This window comes from Lycorma delicatula, chromosome 3, assembly GCF_047948215.1.
Source record: "Lycorma delicatula isolate Av1 chromosome 3, ASM4794821v1, whole genome shotgun sequence".
Lineage (NCBI taxonomy): Eukaryota > Metazoa > Arthropoda > Insecta > Hemiptera > Fulgoridae > Lycorma > Lycorma delicatula.
In genome coordinates this window covers 29186209-29194041 of record NC_134457.1, presented here as the reverse complement: position 1 = coordinate 29194041, position 7833 = coordinate 29186209, and the positions used below count along the sequence as shown (strand labels likewise).

General features: G+C 29.9%; 1 pseudogene; it reads left to right on the top strand.

Moving 5' to 3' along the window:
• The first annotated feature begins 550 nt into the window (after positions 1-550).
• On the top strand, positions 551-1529 carry LOC142320831 (uncharacterized; annotated as a pseudogene).
• Positions 1530-7833: the final 6304 nt, after the last annotated feature.

The following is a 7833-nucleotide window of genomic DNA, read 5'->3' as shown; positions in this document are numbered from 1 at the left end:
CGTATAAAAAATAAAGGAGGAGAAAAGGTTAAAAAAAACTATGCACATGTAGTTTTAAAAATTTTTTGGAGTACATATTTAATGGTAATTTACTGAGTTTATCAATATAAATATATATATAATAACATTATGTATTTATTGCTCTATATTTTCTTCCGAGAATCGGACATATTTATTTTGATTGTATACCCATTTATTGAAAGAAAAAAACACTACCTAAAGTTGATTTCCCTGAGAAATAATGATCAATACACGACCAGACCCTTTTTTATGTACTGCTGCGGGTATTATACGAAGACAATAAATCTTGTGTATGACGTAAAAATGGAACATCCGATTTGTATTGTACTTCATGCGGTCTCGGACAGGGCTGCTTACTCTCTCCGCTATTATTTGCTCTGTCTGTAAATGATTTGGACGAGGAAGTGGGTACAGGGGTATGTATCCGTAACCTGAATATCAGCGTTACTATATTCCTATGACCTAGTTTTGTTAGCATCTGAGCCGAAAACATTTCAGACCATAATCAAAAAAAATTTAATATTACTGCAGCAGGTGGAAATTAAATATCAATTTAAATAAGTAAAAATTGTTGTTTTTAGATGGGGAAGAATACTAGGGTTAACAAGAGATGGACATTCGGGGGGCAGTCCCATTGATATAGTAAATTACAACAAATATTTGGGGTGATATTTACTTCTCAGCTGTCAATGATACGGCATTTCAAAGAAAAAACCGCCCTGGTGAAGTCTGCGATGAACAGACAGACATGTTCATCGCAGATGAACAGAGATTTGTGGAAAAATTTTTTTTTGTTAAAGATAATATATCATTATCAGCAAAGTACAGGGTTTTTGAAGCCGCCTGCAAGACAGTTGTGATGTATGGTGCGTAAGTCCCGGGATACAGAGCAGGTCAGGAACTCCAGACTTTTATAGGTTTTATTTAAAAAGGATATTTTACTTCCTATGAACACGCCAAACTACGCTTTGTACTTGGAAGTAGACGCAGATTTAATGTCGTTGCAGGCTTGAGAAATCCATCTTAAATATGTAATTAAAGTCTTGAACGTGGAAGAATTCAGATTTTCCAATAAATTGGCCAAGTTAATGATAGAGAAAAAAATTGGGTGGTTTAAAACGCGGGTTAGCCTACTAGAGAAATTTAGATTAGAAGCGGATTTCAATGTGGATGAGAAAGAGATATGGGCTATATATTTTTCACGGATATTCTCAAGCATGCGGGCGGAGGTTAAACAGGCTTGGGTGGTGCGAGCGCATAGGGCGGAATTTCACAGTCTGTTCTCTCAATTGAATCGTGATTTGGGAATGTAGAATTATATTAACGACAGAAACAGTAGGGGTTTTATGAGTATTATTTTTAAAATAAGAAGTGGCATGCTACCTCTCAATTCTAATCCTAGTAGGGTATTGAATGACTGGATATTCTCATTATGTAATACCGGTGAGGAGGAAGATGTTCATTTTGTAGGTAAGTGCCCAATTTTATCGGATATTAGAAAATTATGACTAGGGAGAGCGACTCTGACGGAGGAAAGTGTAGTTAGACTGTTGAATAGAAGTAACCGGAGAATTTTAGTGAAATGTTTAAACGGGGCCTTTGCTTATAAGAAAAGTTTAATAATCGAATTCAACTTTTAATTAATTTTTGTAAAATTATAATTTTTTTCATCTTTATTACCATTGCATGCCCGTTGTATGAATATTACATGAAATGGTCGAATATGAGGAGGAAAAGGAAGGAACTTTTATTCTGTTTGTAGAAAGATACAAAGTATAATTAATTTTTAGTTTAAATAATAATGAGTAATTTTGTAATAATTAATTTGATTGCCAAACGGTTGGACGACGTTATGGTAATATCCACGTGTGGAAGAAAGTGTTTTCAGTTTGTTTATTGTTATATTATATGTGTTATGTTTAGTTTTCAAAATGATAGTTATTTTTTTTTTTTTTTTTAGTTAGACATAAACACACTATTATTATTATTATTATTATTATTATTATTATTATTATTATTATAAGTCGAGAACTTGCCCATGGAAGACTTTAAGCATTCATGATTCGCTTCAGATTTCGCCCATAAATTTTATTTTAGATTTAGTCCCAGTTAATGTTTGTTCTATTAATCTTCGATTTTTTGATCTAGTCCTATCTCTTCTAGAATTTGGATAAGAGATTATCTGTCTACGGAGTCGATTTTTTTTAAATCTACAAATGTTCAGATCATGGATTTGCTTCTGTTGTTTTTAATTTTGATATCTTTTCAGGCTAAAAATCTGTTCTGGGTATGACCTGTTAGGTATAAAGCCTGCTTGATATTCTGATAGGTATGGTTCCTGCTGTTATTGTGTTCTAGTTAAGAGGCAGGATGATTGGATTCTATTGTTATTATTATTATTATTATTATTATTGTTATTAAACAACCATACCCAAATGGTGATCGTAGTGAATGTTTTATTTCTAGAACTGATCATCACCTGTGTTTCGGTGGACTTAGGCATATTGGTCGCAACCGTCTGTTTGAATAAGGGTTAAAGGAACGTAAAACCATTTATTCCACTTATTATTTCATATTATAAAGCTGATATGAGAAATTTTCTATTCTTGGAAATGTTTCTAATTTTTGGAACTAACATGATTCAAGTGTTCTTACTTCGAAGTATTATGATTATGACATTTAATTATCATACGTTAAGAGGCATGAATTACAAATAAAAATTTAATTTAATGAGGGTTTTGTGAAGTTTCTTGTGAGGGTACTTCATGTTTAATGATGGCCAAACTTATAGGTAATTATTTATAATTATAACCGCATCGTCGCCTTGTGAATCGTCCGGCATGGGATGATTTATCTTAATTTGAATTCACTTCTATATACCTTACTGGAGTTAGCCTTAGCTTTATATTTGTATATAGACAAATATAACATTAGTCTAAACATTCTTTAGACTGAATTTTTTAAACTGAATTTTTTTACAGTGGAATTTCTATACTTGTTTTCATTCAACGGATAGATATGTGGTAGGGGTTTTTTACAATTACAAGTTTATATTACCGCAAATATAAATACTTCTAAGAGAATTATCGAAACGTTTATTTTATCGAGTTAACCTATTACAATTTATGGTCGCAGGTCATTAAATATAATTGAATAAACAATTTAAGAATATTATAATACATAATTGGAATATTAAATATATATTATCGAATTATTCTGTTTTATTTATTAAAAATATATAAAAATAAATTGCATAATCATACAGTATAAATAAAGTTGTATAATTTAGTTCAGAAAGCAACAATATAACGTGTCGTGTATTATTTAAATAAGAATTTAAAAGACATTCTAACGTTACATTAACCTCACTTAAAAAGAACTTTCTGTTATGTTTATTACCGAAGGTCATTAAATGCATGAAATCCTAAAATCTTTTTCGTTGCATGATAAGTGTCATGGGTACAAAATTAAATTGTTTTTGATAAAAATCACCGCTTGCTAAATAAATGAATAAATATTACACTTGGTTTATTTCTTATATAATGTACGTATTCCTATAGGTACTAATATAAGGTTTAATAAGTTTATTAATTGAAAAAATCTGATGTTGACACCCTGTGATTTCCTTGTACACCTATTAAATTACACACATATTTAAAAATATTGAAAAGTACATAACATTTTTTTCATTAATAACTTCTTATATTTTTTCATTTTTTTTTATTGTTATTATTGAATTATTATTTATTGTAATTTTTTTACAATCAGAGGTTAATAACTATTACTAAATCAATATATTTAATTTAAAAAAATAAATAAATAAAAATAAATTAGGAGATGAAGTCGGATTTGAACCGATACGCCCTCCCCTTTTAAAATCCAAATATTTCATTGATTAAAATGTTATTTGGCTATAACTCTGGAACCAATGAAAAAAGTACCGATTATGATATCGTTGAAAAGCTATCAATGAAAGCTTATTACTACTGCAGTTAAGAAAAAGTCTAAAATCCAAAGTTTTTGGATTTTTGGAAACTTTTGGTCCAGTCAATTCAATAAAAAGGGGAGGTACACAATTGGATGTTACAACAGTCCTATATCCAACATTTCAACATTCTACGGTTAATCGTTTTTGAGTTATGCAAAATACACACGTACGTACAGACGTCACACCGAAACTAGTCAAAATGAATTCAGGGATAGTCAAAATAGATGTTTCTGTTGAAATCTGAAAACCGAAATTTTTCGCGATCACAATAAAAAGATGAATTTTAAAAGTATTCATATTATTATTTAATCTATATTTATTGATTAAATCGTCTTAGAGGAATATTTTCAGTGGCATATTTATTGTAAAGCTATTAAATTGTTTTAATGGAAATTTTTCTTCAATCACTATTGTAAGATATCATTTACTTAAATTACCTGTAAGTATACTTAAAGTTAAATGTTATGATTTTAATAACGTTTAAGTTGTTTTACAAATAAATTTATGATTTACGTTTTAAGATAGCATACTTCTTACAGTAACTAATTAGTTACAACATTTTTTAAATCTTATTTGAATTCAAGTAAATTCGCGTAATGCTCTTTCCACGTGTATGATTTAAACACAAGGATGACGGTTACTTGCAATTGAAGTAAGCCAAATGTTTCTACATTTGTCTACAAACAATTGGTAAATTTTATACAAAATTATAAGTAATATATGTATATCAATAATAATAATAATAATAATAATAATAATAATTATTATTATTATTATTAACAATTAATAGTATTAATTGTAATTAATAATAATTGTGTAATTAACAATTGGTGACAATTTTATTGGTAAAACAATTGATAAAATTTAATTTGTATTAGTTTTCCGGCATCATAGCTCTAGAGTTATTCTGCAAGAAGGAAAGTATGGTAATCAGTCAAAAAATGATGTATGGGTTTTTTCTGCATTTTATAACCCAGGTTATACGCCAGATACCCAGGTTACGCCAAAAACCAAAAAAAAAGTGAGGGGTAATGTTCGTAAATACGTAATGTACTATGTACGTACGTGTGTTGGCGTGTTTGAAGCTTACTAACTTTTGACTGAATAACCGATTTTGATGAAACTTTGTGCAGAGGCTAAATTGGACAATTCAATGGTAAACTTTTGGCGTCAGTATCTCCAACGGGTTAGGAAAATAGTTTTTTTGAATCAGTTTTCTCAAAATTTTGAGAACAACCCCACATTATATTAAGGTCACTTATATGCGTGCAGGTTATCTTATAATTTTTGTTTAAATTTACCGCAAAATTCTCCAATACTTAAAAAAAAAAAAAAAAATATTGTATGACTTGACGGGCGAAGCTGGGAAAATCATGCTATAATTTGGTAGCTTTTTTCTTTTCCTTGAATAAAAATTGCTAAAAGTTATTATTATTGTATAGAAAACAAAACAAATAATATATATTTCCATTCATTTTTATACTCGGTTTGGTTGTAAGTTGTTCATCGGATATATATGTATACATACGTATGTGCGTTTGTGTATTTTTGTAATATTATAAATATATACTTAAGTTATGACCGGTTCCCATACTTCTAAATATCGGGTAGGCTATGTCGGGGCGCACGGCCGTTGATTTAACGTGAAACGTTACAGACCGACCACCTTATCAGTAGAATTAAATGGGGTTGCCACCGTCGTATTTTTTTTAACAAAACTGAAATTCTCCAATAGAAACTTTTAGTTACTTCACTTGGCCGACTCTACAGATAAACTGGTCGGTTTATATGTCGGCGAGTCACTTTTAGTGTATTGGATTGAAAAAAAAAACGAGACGTTGACTACATACTAAATTTAATTTTAACATAAAAAGACACTAAATGGTATATGATATTTATTTCGGCTAATATTCGACGACAATTTCGTTCAACATTAGTCTGTGATATGAGAAGTAAGAGACGTAAAGAATAATAAGCAGCGTGTTTTAGTGTGTTTCACTAGCTATAAAGTTCTTAAGATTTTAAAATTATTTATCTTCTAAAATACTTCTTTTTTTAAAATACTAATTTACTGTAAAATGTTTTAATTGTTAAAAATCGCCTAGTAACATCTAGTTACAAAAATTAATAAATATTATATTGTTAATGCAGTACCTTAGTAACGTATAATTAGTTTAAAAATTCAGTCTGCGATGGAGTGGGTTTGTGTGAGGTAGGGAGGTGGGCGGGGCCTGCCTCAAAAAAATAAAAAATATTCATAGTAGACAATTAACTTTATGGAATCTAAATATTAATAAAAATACTTTTGATAGAAGACACGGTTACGATCAATTCTAAAATTTATTTGTATTATTTTATTAAAATATTATGAATTTATTCCATTCCTTTACAGTAACATAAATTACAGCTCTACAAACGGAAAAACAGATAAGTACACGTCGATTACAATAGTTTAAGTTCCATGTAGTATTTAAAATTAGTAAAAAAATTATTTAATCTGTAAGCGTGTTATTTAAAACATTGTAAATATTAAATTTTTTTCTATGTTTCTAAAGGAGAAAGGAACTTGTCAATTCATATTAATCGCAGATAATTTATATGACATCGACGCATTATTGATAATTGTATTCTACTGTTTAACTTTTAGCCAATGTATGTAGTTCATTGTTAATTGCTAGCAAGTTTTGATTAATTTGCTCACCGTCCATAAAATATTTTCATTGCCATCAACATTTATTACAATAAAATTATCTTCATGACTTATGCTTTCAAACTTCTACCAAAGACGTTGCACTGCACATGACATTTCATTAGTGGCCAGATCTTTAGTCAGATTCAATTCGGCGTGGTAGGTAGGTAGTCTTAAAACTGAATGACTCTTAAGGTGCATTAAATTATGTGCGAGTTGTTCAAAAATTAGAGGCAGGTGACTGAAGAAACAGCATTATTTATTCAATGACAGTGTAACTAACCCTACTATTCAACATATTCCCTGGCTTCATTTAAGTATTTCTCTAGTCTTTCTGTTGAGAACTCTTATTCCAGTAATAAAGAATTGTTTAACTTGTTATTTGAATCATCTTTGACTCGCTCATTGATGTGACGTAAAAACAAAAAAATAAATAACAAATATTACGAGATTGGGACTGTCAAGTGGATAGGGCATCCTTCCGACCAGACTTTTAAATTACTTTCCTTGTCTTATCAACTGGAGTTTTTATGCGGGCGGCCGTTATCATACAGGAGAATTACCTCTTGTAAAAGAATCAGTACATTCCTGCTTACTACAAGTTTCAACTTTATTTTCTAGAAATAGTGGCAGTAGTACTCAGTGTTAGTCTTATCTTATCCTTCCAAGTAGCAATAAATTAGGCATTTATAATCCCAAAACACCGTTACTATCGCTTTACCGGTTGACGCTTAAGTTTTGAATGTTTTCTAGCGAGCAAACTTAAAGGTTTCCGTTTCATACTCTGACGTTTGGATTCCAGCTCAAAATGATTATTAGCTCTGCAAACTAAAAAGACATTACTAAAAAAGAAATTCTTGATCAAAATCAATTTACCAGGTATATAAAAAAACAAATTTCATTTCAAAAAGACCAAACTTTTTAAAATAATTGTTCAACACTAAAATACAGATTAAGGTAAACTTACCCCACAGACTATTTTAACATATGCGAGTAAATTTTGGCCGGTATTACACTTCAGAAAACAGAAACCGTATTGTAGATTTTCTCCCGCTGTAGCTGCCTCAAGCGGAACCGATATTTTGAAAAAACAGAGGATGAAAATTCTTTTCGAAAAGCCAATACTTTCAGCGGT